The sequence below is a fragment of the Carcharodon carcharias genome, chromosome 15 (assembly GCF_017639515.1).
Source record: "Carcharodon carcharias isolate sCarCar2 chromosome 15, sCarCar2.pri, whole genome shotgun sequence".
Lineage (NCBI taxonomy): Eukaryota > Metazoa > Chordata > Chondrichthyes > Lamniformes > Lamnidae > Carcharodon > Carcharodon carcharias.
Window position 1 is genome coordinate 39984033 of NC_054481.1, and position 12758 is coordinate 39996790.

Consider the following 12758-nt stretch of genomic DNA (forward strand, 5'->3'; position numbering starts at 1 on the left):
ACCACCCCCAACCACCCCCCGGCACAGACTTCGAGTCCACCACCACTTTATTGGACCACGGAGCAGCTGTACTGCTCACAGCCCTTTGCAATCTCAGCATCCTGGTTTGGACCAGTGGACCCCCATGTCGCAGGTTGACAGGGCAGCCATGCAGTGCACTCATCTCTGGCCATCTGAAGGGTGACCAGCACTCTCCAGGAAGCATCAAGGGGCGGTCACACAGGGCCAGGAAAGGTGCTAAGTACACCCATGATAACCATGTCTCTCTGTCTTTCATGCTACAGGAAGGCACGCCAGGATCATGGATCCTGGTGTCCTAGCTGTACGCCTGATGGCCTACAGAGGCCATAGAAGATGGAGGAGAGAGCGACTGAGGCACCTAGCCATGCAAAGGCAGAAGCAGCAATCTCATGAAGAAGGGGCTGCTGGGGCTCCCACACACGCTGCCCAGGAGCAACAGCGAGCCATGGCTGGTCAACGCCTAGTGACACCCAGGGTCTATGGACACCGCCTGCCATTCCTGCAGATGACTGAGAACGAGTGTCGCCAATGACTGCGCATGTCTAGGGACTTGGTGGCTCACATCTGCCACTTACTGCAGGACTTGGTGCCAAGGGGACATAGAGAGCATCTACTGCCAGTGGCTGTGAAAGTGATGCGGTGTTCAATTTCTATGCCGGTAGCTTCTTTCAGGGCTGCACAGGTGACCTTTATGGGATTTCACAATCTGCCACCCACAACTGCATCTATGAGATCATGGATGCCACCTTCGCCATGGCACACATATCTGTGCATTTTGCCCGGGACTGGGACAGCCAGGATGCAAGGGCCATTGGATTTGACCTGATCTTAAGATTCCCACAGGTGCAGGGTGCGATTGACTTCATTCATGTGGCACTCAGGTCTCCATCGCTACACTCAGTGGACTTCATTAACCCGAAGGGGTTCCACTCACTGAAGATCGTGACCTGCCTTCATGTTGACGTGAAGTGGGTCCTGCCATATTTTCCGTGCATGCCACCTATCAGGCCCACCGCCAGTGAGATTGGAAAATTCCGCCCATTGGTGTTAATTCTGGTCAAATCACAGAGGGGTTTGTACTGGGGGGAATTTTGTGAATTTAATAAACAAATCCAAACACCAGAAACGCATCCTGCAGGTATGCGCACGGATTCCAGGGAGTGTGCACGTGCATACATCCTGAGTCACTCGCAGATCCCTGCAGTCTTCCAGGGTCCACACAGGCTGCAGGGTTGGCTCCTTGGGGACAAGGGCTTCCTTCCGGTTGCCGAGGCTGATGACGGCAGCCTCAGACTACAGCAGAGTGACGGTATAATAAGGCTCATGCAGCAGCTCACAGCTTGGTGCAGCTGACTATCGGGATGCTGTATATGCGGTTCTGGTGCCTGGACCGGTCTAGTGGAGCCCTGCAATACAGTCCACAGAGGGTGTCACACATCGTTGTTGTCTGCTGCGGCCGTTACAACCCGGCACTGCAATGGGGAAAGGAGCTGGCCGAGGAGGAAATGGAGGAGCTGCATGTCTCCTCCGATGAGGGGGAGCTGATGAGGATGAGGGTGAGGGGATCCTTGGTGGTGACGAAGACGGGGACAAGGCAGGCGTGCTTGAGAGGCCCTCATGGCTGCCAGATTTGCAGAGGATGATAAAAACATGCAGTGAAGGTGTCTCTGTAGATCCTCACATCGCAGTTGTGAACGTTTGACTCCAGTCTGGCTTATCTCAGCGTCAATACCCTCTGAGAGAATGATCCTGTCATGGAGATGCATCGGAGGCCCTAATAGTGGCTTGATCGCAGGAGGATGATGACAACTTGCAGTGAGGACACTCCATAGATCTTCACATAGCCTCTGAGAATGTCTGGCCGAGGATATCTTGCTTGCGCTCCATGATCAGGGCCACCTCAGTGACACAACCATGAAACTTTAGATGCATCTGATGCTGTTCCTACATTCTGCACCTCAGCCCTTCAGGAACTGGTGCACAGCATCACTGGTCGCAGATGCTGCTGTGATGGGGGCCAGCCCCATCTTAAAGGTGCTGAGAGTACACAGAGAGTATGAGAGAACTCTGTGGCACCTGCCCACTGCATTGTGGCAGCAATGACCAACACTGCCGGGGTGCAGGCATCAGTAATGTTTCCAGGGTGTGTGAGACTGGACCATCACTGTGGTCTTCCTGTAGCATGAAAAACAGAGAGACGTGGTTATCATGGATGTACTCAGCACCTTTCATGGCCCTGTGTGACCGCCCCTTGATGCTTCCTGGAGAGTGCTGGTCACCCCTCGGATGGCCAGAGATGAGTGCACTGCATGGCTGCCCTGTCAAGTCCTACAGTAAATGGCAGATGTGAGCCACCAGGTCCCTAGACATGCACAGTCATTGGCGACACTCATTCTCAGTCATCTGCAGGAATGGCAGGCGGCGTCCATAGACCCTGGGTGTCACTAGGCGCTGACCAGCCATGGCTCGCTGTCGCTCCTGGGCAGCGCGTCTGAGAGCCCCAGCAGCCCCTTCTTCATGAGATTGCTGTTTCTGCCTTTGCACGGCTAGGTGCCTCAGTCGCTCTCTCCTCCATCTTCTATGGCCTCTGTAGGCCATCAGGCGTACAGCTAGGACACCAGGATCCCCCCAGTATAAGCACAGGGAAGAGGCCCTGGACTGAGACACCTGCCTTTTATCTTGTGCAGAAAGGTTTCACATCTGAGTGACAAGAACACTGCTCATCAGAACAAGGAGCCATAGACAGGGAGACATTCTTGGGAGTTTATTGACAATCGTGAACAATATGAACAAGTGATTAACACCCATGCCTGGGCTGTGCAACTAATTCTCCTTAACCGTCCTAACCGTGCCGCTACGTCTTGGTGCTCCCCGGACATCCACACCGGAGGTGGTGGCAGCCTGCTGACTGTGATGCCCTGTCTGTGATGACTTTGGCGGGCATCCTCCGGAGGGCAGAGACCTGGAGGGCCCCGGCCTACTTTGGGTGTCCTGCTGTGGGCCAGCTGTACCCTCTTCGGCCGGTGGAGCTGAAGCTGCAGGGGTCATAGGAAGAGGGGATTTGGATTGGCCGGACGTTCCCAGAGTCACCTAGGTGAATGGCCCTGGTGTGTCAAGCTGCTGGTCCTCCTCCCTATGGGTGCCCAACGGCCCCAAGTTGACTCCTTGAGTAGAAAGGGAAGCTGGAGTGAGATCGAGCTGCCCCGCAACCCTCTCACGTTGACATTATGGAAGGCCAACTATGGCATAAGCAATGGAGTGCAGGCCATGCAATAGTGCAGGACTGATATCCTGGACCAAGGGCTCTGTGGCGGCCGCCATCCTGTCAGTGTTGACTGGGTATATCAGCATGCTGGTGCTATCACCTCGGACTGAAGGTAGATGGACTCCTCCATCGTCCCTTGCAATCTGAGGAGTGCACCAGGCATCCCTTCTTATTGTTCCTGTGATTGACTTTGCAGCTCCAGCAACTGATTGAGGATCGAATCCAGAGGCTCGTCATCTGACTGGGACTCAGCAGAATCCAAGCCTCTAGCAATTCTCTGAGTGCCAGCTACCAAGGATACCCCTGCCACCACCTGCTGTGGAACAGATTGTGTGCTGGACTCACCAGAACGCGATCCTAACGCTGCTTTACATCTAGGTACCACCAAGGTTTGTGTCGCTGTGCTGGTGAAGGGTCTGGGTGAACGCCTTGATGGGTCTTCAAAGCTGCTGCCCTCAGGGTCTTCACTGAAATGCACTCAGCGCTGGGGTTGGGGTCAAGGTTGCCTGAGGGCAACATGTCAATTGTGCCTAGGACAGAAAATGGGGATTATTAGTGCTTGGCAGCCACATTGAACACAGATGGACTCAGGGTAATGTTGAGAGAGGGATGATGTGATGCAGGATCCTCACCTGGGTGCTCGCCATCGACCTCACCGTTGCTGCAGGAACAGACCCCATCTTCTCCAGCCAGCTCCAACGCTTGACTCTTGAACAGAGTGAGAACCTTGATGTCCAGCATTCCACCCCCGGTCAGGGACCCCTCCCATTGATTGTACACAATCTTGTCCTGTGTAAAGACAGATGGAGAGATTGTGTGCAAGGTGCATAGAAGAGAAGGATGCCAGGTGTGTGCCTGTGCTGAGTGGGGCCTTGGGCGGGATAAGGAGGCTATCTTCAGAGGAGATGAGACCAGATGGAGATATGAGAGTGTGTGTGAGAGAGTGAGTGGTGATGTTCCTTGAGCTGGCAGTGAATGAGATTGCAGTGAATGTGAGGTGGACTTGTGAGTGGGTGAGTTGAGATTGATGAGATGGTTGACTTACCTTGGCGGCACAGATGAGATCATTCATTCGTTTTCTGCACTGGATGGCCAACCTCTTGTGTGCAGCATTGGCACTGACCACCTCTGCCACCGCCTACCAAGCTGGAGTATTGAGACTGATTGGCCTTCTGCAGCCAGAGCTGGGGAAGAGGACATTGTAGTGCGCCTCCACGGCATCCAGAAGACATCCCAGGGATGCATCACTGAATCGGGAAGCTGCACTCTTCTTGGCTTTTGGGGCCATGTCTTCAGCGGAGCAATGCTGGGCTGCAAGCATTGCCAACTATGTGCGCAGCTGCAGTTTAAATATGGCACTCAGCGTGAGGAAGCAGCAAGGTAATGGCTTGGCGGGCAAATTGGAGGCCGCTCACCAGCGATCCGGGTGTGTTTCCCATGGCTGCATAAGTTATGAGGAAGGAAGGGGGATGATAGGGTGCAAAAACCCACCATTGCGGCTGGCAGGCAAAGCGCATTTTTCACACCCGCTACCGCACTTAGCACAAATCTGAGATGATTCCCCCCATTACCTCACAGTACAAACCCCACTATAAGGTTAACTGAAATTTACAAAATATCTACAGCCATCTATGGTTGGATGAAATTTACAATCACCCGCACAGACGGTTGTTAACAGTGTTGTTTGGAGGCATGGATCTGGAGATGACCAGTGTCCGTCCTTCTTCTTCTGACTGCAGTGCCTTTTCCCTGATGTTGTCCTCTTTTATGATGATGCATATCACACTATCACAGGCACAGAGATAAAAACAAAAACAAAAAACTGCGGATGCTGGAAATCCAAAACAAAAACAGAATTACCTGGAAAAACTCAGCAGGTCTGGCAGCATCGGCGGAGAAGAAAAGAGTTGACGTTTTGAGTCCTCATGACCCTTCAACAGAACTGATTTTTCTTTACAAGGAGAGGGGTGAAATATAAGCTGGTTTAGGGTTTTGGGGGAGGGGTAGAGAGAGAAGTGGAGGGGGGGTGTTGTTGTAGGGACAAGCAAGCAGTGATAGGAGCAGATCAACAAAAGACGTCACAGACAAAAGAACAAAAGAACACAGAGATGTTGAAGTTGGTGATATTATCTAAACGAATGTGCTAATTAACAGGCGCAGAGCCTGTTACCATTCTCCTGGGTCGTCTGCAGCTTAGCACCTCTTTACCTTGGTTTATTCCTTACCTTAGTCTAGACAGAACTGTACCAATATAGTGAATTCTTCTGCTGCTTATACAACAGAAAACAATGTGACCCCTCCCCATAGTGAGGGATACCTGGCTCCAAGGTTGACTGAGGTGTGAATGTTCCTTTCATTCATGGCAGGAAGTAATTGTGCTATGTAATGGCAGTTGCCCTGTGCCATTGTCCATGATAATTGGCTCTCTTAGTCTCTTGATAAGCCAGAGTTTCGGTTAGCTCACCCACTGTTACAGTTAACCCTTTAATGTCTGTACAGTTCACCTGTGTGTGTGGTTTTGAGGTTTAGCTATTTTATATTCTTACAGCTCGGGGGTCATGCCCTTCACATATAAGATACTGAGGGGACTTAATAGGGTGGATACCTGGAGCAAAAACAGAATTACCTGGAAAAACTCAGCAGGTCTGGCAGCATCGGCAGAGAAGAAAAGAGTTGACGTTTCGAGTCCTCATGACCCTTCGACAGAACTTGAGTTCGAGACCAAGAAAGAGTTGAAATATAAGCTGGTTTAAGGTGTGTGTGTGGGGGGCGGAGAGATAGAGAGAGAGAGAGGTGGGGGGGGGGGTGTGGTTGTAGGGACAAACAAGCAGTGATAGAAGCAGATCATCAAAAGATGTCAACGACAATAGTACAATAGAACACATAGGTGTTAAAGTTAAAGTTGGTGATATTATCTAAACGAATGTGCTAATTAAGAATGGATGGTAGGGCACTCAAGGTATAGCTCTAGTGGGGGTTTTTTTTTAAATTTTTTTTTAAATAATGGAAATAGGTGGGAAAAGGAAAATCTTTATAATTTATTGGAAAAAAAAGGAAGGGGGAAACAGAAAGGGGGTGGGGATGGGGGAGGGAGCTCACGACCTAAAGTTGTTGAATTCAATATTCAGTCTGGAAGGCTGTAAAGTCCCTAGTCGGAAGATGAGGTGTTGTTCCTCCAGTTTGCATTGGGCTTCACTGGAACAATGCAGCAAGCCAAGGACAGACATGTGGGCAAGAGAGCAGGGTGGAGTGTTAAAATGGCAAGCGACAGGGAGGTTTGGGTCATTCTTGCGGACAGACCGCAGGTGTTCTGCAAAGCGGTCGCCCAGTTTACGTTTGGTCTCTCCAATGTAGAGGAGACCACATTGGGAGCAACGAATGCAGTAGACTAAGTTGGGGGAAATGCAAGTGAAATGCTGCTTCACTTGAAAGGAGTGTTTGGGTCATTGGACGGTGAGGAGAGAGGAAGTGAAGGGGCAGGTGTTGCATCTTTTGCATGGGCATGGGGTGGTGCCATAGGAGGGGGTTGAGGAGTAAGGGGTGATGGAGGAGTGGACCAGGGTGTCCCGGAGGGAGCGATCCCTACGGAATGCCGATAAGGGGGGTGAAGGGAAGATGTGTTTGGTGGTGGCATCATGCTGGAGTTGGCGGAAATGGCGGAGGATGATCCTTTGAATGCGGAGGCCGGTGGGGTGATAAGTGAGGACAAGGGGGACCCTATCATGTTTCTGGGAGGGAGGAGAAGGCGTGAGGGTGGATGCATGGGAGATGGGCCGGACATGGTTGAGGGCCCTGTCAATGACCGTGGGTGGAAAACCTCGGTTAAGGAAGAAGGAGGACATGTTAGAGGAACTGTTTTTGAATGTAGCATCATCGGAACAGATGCGACGGAGGCGAAGGAACTGAGAGAATGGGATGGAGTCCTTACAGGAAGCGGGGTGTGAGGAGCTGTAGTCGAGATAGCTGTGGGAGTCGGTGGGTTTGTAATGGATATTGGTGGACAGTCTATCACCAGAGATTGAGACAGAGAGGTCAAGGAAGGGAAGGGAATTGTCAGAGATGGACCATGTGAAAATGATGGAGGGGTGGAGATTGGAAGCAAAATTAATAAATTTTTCCAAGTCCCGACGAGAGCATGAAGCGGCACCGAAGTAATCATCGATGTACCGGAGAAAGAGTTGTGGAAGGGGGCCGGAGTAGGACTGCAACAAGGGATGTTCCACATACCCAATAAAGAGTATGTGGAACATCCCTTGTTGCAGTCCTACTCCGGCCCCCTTCCACAACTCTTTCTCCGGTACATCGATGATTACTTCGGTGCCGCTTCATGCTCTCGTCGGGACTTGGAAAAATTTATTAATTTTGCTTCCAATCTCCACCCCTCCATCATTTTCACGTGGTCCATCTCTGACACTTCCCTTCCCTTCCTTGACCTCTCTGTCTCAATCTCTGGTGATAGACTGTCCACCAATATCCATTACAAACCCACCGACTCCCACAGCTATCTCGACAACAGCTCCTCACACCCTGCTTCCTGTAAGGACTCCATTCCATTCTCTCAGTTCCTTCGCCTCCGTCGCATCTGTTCCGATGATGCTACTTTCAAAAACAGTTCCTCTGACATGTCCTCCTTCTTCCTTCACCGAGGTTTTCCACCCACAGTCGTTGACAGGGCCCTCAACCGTGTCCGGCCCATCTCCCGCGCATCCACCCTCACGCCTTCTCCTCCCTCCCAGAAACATGATAGGGTCCCCCTTGTCCTCACTTATCACCCCACCAGCCTCCGCATTCAAAAGATCATCCTCCGCCATTTCCGCCAACTCCAGCATGATGCCACCACCAAACACATCTTCCCTTCACCCCCCTTATCGGCATTCCGTAGGGATCGCTCCCTTCAGGACACCCTGGTCCACTCCTCCATCACCCCCTACTCCTCAACCCCCTCCTATGGCACCACCCCATGCCCACGCAAAAGATGCAACACCTGCCCCTTCACTTCCTCTCTCCTCACCATCCAAGGACCCAAACACTCCTTTCAAGTGAAGCAGCATTTCACTTGCATTTCCCCCAACTTAGTCTACTGCATTCGTTGCTCCCAATGTGGTCTCCTCTACATTGGAGAGACCAAACGTAAACTGGGCGACCGCTTTGCAGAACACCTGCGGTCTGTCCGCAAGAATGACCCAAACCTCCCTGTCGCTTGCCATTTTAACACTCCACCCTGCTCTCTTGCCCAAATGTCTGTCCTTGGCTTGCTGCATTGTTCCAGTGAAGCCCAATGCAAACTGGAGGAACAACACCTCATCTTCCGACTAGGGACTTTACAGCCTTCCGGACTGAATATTGAATTCAACAACTTTAGGTCGTGAGCTCCCTCCCCCATCCCCACCCCCTTTCTGTTTCCCCCTTCCTTTTTTTTTCCAATAAATTATAATGATTTTCCTTTTCCCACCTATTTCCATTATTTAAAAAAAATTTTTTTTAAAAAACCCCCACTAGAGCTCTACCATCCATTCTTAATTAGCACATTCGTTTAGATAATATCACCAACTTTAACTTTAACACCTATGTGTTCTATTGTACTATTGTCGTTGACATATTTTGATGATCTGCTTCTATCACTGCTTGTTTGTCCCTACAACCACACCCCCCCCACCTCTCTCTCTCTCTATCTCTCCGCAGAACACAGAACATTAACTGACTGGGTCTGGTCATTCTATAGTATATAGCACGTGTGTCATTACTCCTAATTGAAGGGTACCTCATCTTTTGTGGCTCATGTAAATTCTTGGTCTTGGTTCAAAGATAGCACCCCACAGCATGAGCTATGCTAAATACATTCTGTGCTTGCAATTTAAAATATCTTACAACACAGGCAAGTGACAGTCTAACACATTAATATAATAGTACTGTAAACCATTGGACATTGCCTTCCCAGTGGCATTCAAACTTTTAATGGCAATGCAGTATACCAGCATTTGAATTACATAATGTCTGGCACCATTTTAACACTATCAAACTGCATCTTTGTATTTAGTTTTTTCTCACCAACAAAACAGAAACTGATATAATGTGCTGGGGCAACAAATCTCGCTGGAATAGCATGAATTATGCTGTGCCATGAATTCAGTTCGAATATGTCAAAAAAAAATTTAAAATTTTCCTCCTCTATAACAGACTATAATATTTTGTAAATTACATAGTCAAAGGATAAATTAATAAACAAAATTAAAATTAAATAGAAACTGACTGATCAGAGGAATAAGCCACAATCTATACTGTTTTATTAAATATGGTTTTGTATTAATATGTTTTCACAGACTTCAACTTTTCTACATTCTATGTAATCACTCAACCAATCTGTTTACCTATCACTTTTAAAGTCACATTCACATTTCATCTTCACTTATTTTAGATTTCAACTCCTATGTCTTCTCTGCCATTGAAATCCATTGAAATTCACTATTCCACAAAAATATACTGCAATTATATTAAATATTTTAAAAAATAAGTGAAGATGAAATTCAGTTATCTTGGTGATAGAACGGATGTGGAGAGGACACTTAATGATATGTGTCCACTTTGCTTGCTCTTGGTTCTGGGTTAGAAGATTGCTGATTCAACCCTCTTTTCAGGTTTTAAGTGCATAATACAGGCTGTTAGGTTATCAGATAAAAGCAAAATACTGCGGATGTTGCAAATCTGAAATAAAAACAGAAAATGCTGGAACAACTCAGCAGGCCTGGCAGTATCCATGGAGAGAGAAACAGAGTTAACGTTTTGAGTCCATAAGACTCTTCTTCAGAGCTAAAAGGAAGTAGAAATGTGTTGGATTTTATACTGTTTAAGAGAGGTGGAGCAGGTGGAACAAGATAGAAGGACAGGGATAGGTGACAACTAAGGAGTGTCATGAAGGGAATGGTCCCTACAGCATGCTAACGGCAGGGGGGGGTTGAGGGGAAGATGTGTCTGATGGTGACATCATGATGGAGTTGACGGAAATAGTGGAGGGTGACCCTTTGAATGCAGAGGCTGGTGGGGTGAAAAGTGAGGACAAGGTGAACCCTATCATGGTTCTGGGAGGGAGGGGAATAGGTGAGGGCAGAGGTGCGGGAGATGGGTCAGACAAGGTTGAGGGCCCTGTCAACCACAGTTGAGGGGGGAATCCTCAGTTAAAGAAAAAGGAAGATATGTCAGAAGTGCCATTTTGGAAGGTGGCATCATTGGAACAGATGTGACAGGCGGAGGAACTGAGAGAATGGGTTGGAGTCCTCACAGGATAAAAAAAATGAACAATCAAATAAAACAATAAAATAAAATTTACAAAAATAAACAAATAAGGGGGTCAAGATGGAGGAGAGAGCTCATGATCCTTTCGCTACTCCCAGTGCAATCTCCTCTACATTGGGGACACTAAACACAGACTGGGTGAGCACTTTGGGGAACACCTTTGCTCAGTCCACAAGCATGACTCAGACCTTCCTGCCACTTGCTATTTCAACAATCATCTGCTGTCATGTCCACATGTCTGTCCTTGGCCTGCTGCAATGTTTCAGTGAAGCCCAATACAAACTGGAGGAACAGCACCTTATCCTTTAATTAGGCATCTTACAGCCTTCTGGGCTTAACATTGAGTTCAACAACCTCAGACCATGATCTCTCTCCTCCATCTTGACCCCTTTCTTAATCCAATTTTTATTTATTTATTTGTTTTTTTATTTTATTCTTTTATTTATTTGTTCATTTTTTTATCCTTTTCCCCTAAAACCCTCTCCCCCCACAGGGCCATCTGACCTGCTGAGTTTTTCCAGGTAATTCTGTTTTTGTTTTGGATTTCCAGCATCCGCAGTTTTTTTGTTTTTATCTCTGTGTTTAATTGACTGCCACTGCTCTTCAAGAAATGCCTACCTCCTTGAAGAAGTTCTGTTCCTCTCTGCGACAAGATTTCCGTATCTCTCTGTTGCCTTGTTCACCTTCATTGCTTTCCATTTCCCTCCTAGTGTTTGATCTCTCCGCCCCCCACACACGCACCTTAAACCAGCTTATATTTCAGCTCTTTCCTGGACTCGAACTCAAGTTCTGTCGAAGGGTCATGAGGACTCGAAACGTCAACTCTTTTCTTCTCCGCCGATGCTGCCAGACCTGCTGAGTTTTTCCAGGTAATTCTGTTTTTGTTTTGGATTTCCAGCATCTGCAGTTTTTTTGTTTTTGTCACTTGTTTCTGTTGTGTTTTCACAGAATGCTGACCTTTGTTCTGCTATTAACACCTTCTGCTATCTTACCTTTATGCCCCTATCAGTACCTTCTTTACTCTGTACCACTCCCTTTGTCTTGTGTCCATGACATCTTTGTCAATCTCCCCTTAGCTGTCACCTATCCCTATCCTTCTATCTCATTCCATCTGCTCCACCCCCTCGTAAACAGTATAAAATCCATCATATTTCTATTTCTCTTTAGCTCTGAAGAGGATTTGTATGGACTCGAAATGTTAACTCTGTTTCTCTCTCCACAGATGTTGCCAGACCTGCTGAGTTTTTCCAGCACTTTCTATTTTTATTTCTGTTAGGTTCTCAGAACTGCCGTCATTTGAATGGAATGTTGAACTAAGGCCCCTCCTACCTTTTCTAGCAGTTCAAATGCTAAAGTTTCTGTGATGCTATTCCAGAAAGAACAGGGAAATTTTCCAATGTCCTGGTCAAGATTCTTCCCTCAGCCAGCACAACCAAGAACAGATTAATTGCTCATTCATCTCATTGCTGTGGGACAATGCTGTGCGCAAAATTGTTGCAGTGTCAACCACCTACATAATAGCAGCATCTTAGCTCATATAAATCTATTGTATGGGGAGGATTTTGCCCCCATCGTGCAGGCTCTGCGGGGGCAGTTGGGAAGCTGACTGCCATCTGCGATCGGGGCCAGACTGCGATTTTACACTGGCAGGCCAATTAAGGCCCGCCCAGTGTGAAACGCAAACGGCAGCGCTCAGTGCTGCCTGTGTGGTGGGGAGGAGGGGTGGGGAACGAATGCGAAATTCACGCTTGTGCGTGGGTGCACGCTTGAAAATCTCCCTGAGGCACAGGCTCAGGGAGATGAACATTTTAAATCATCAAAAATAAAGATTTTAAAAATGTTATAAAACATGTCCCCTCATATGACTCCGCCAACCATAAGGTTGAACGGGCAGGGAAAACTTTAATTCAATTATGACTTTAAGGGTCTTAATGAGACTTTTAATTGTCAGCGGGCGCACTGCCGACTCGTACGTGTGCCAGTGCATGATGACAACGGGATGTTCACCTGATGTCATCGTGCATCATTTTACGCTCGGTTGGGTCGGGCGCATGCCCGCCCAATGAGCTAAAAATTCTCCCCAAGTTAAGTACTTTATGATGCTTCCAAGAGATGTGACAGGTTTCCATGTAAATGCAAGCTCATTCTTATATATGACCTCAGCTGTCTAGCCTTTAAACGC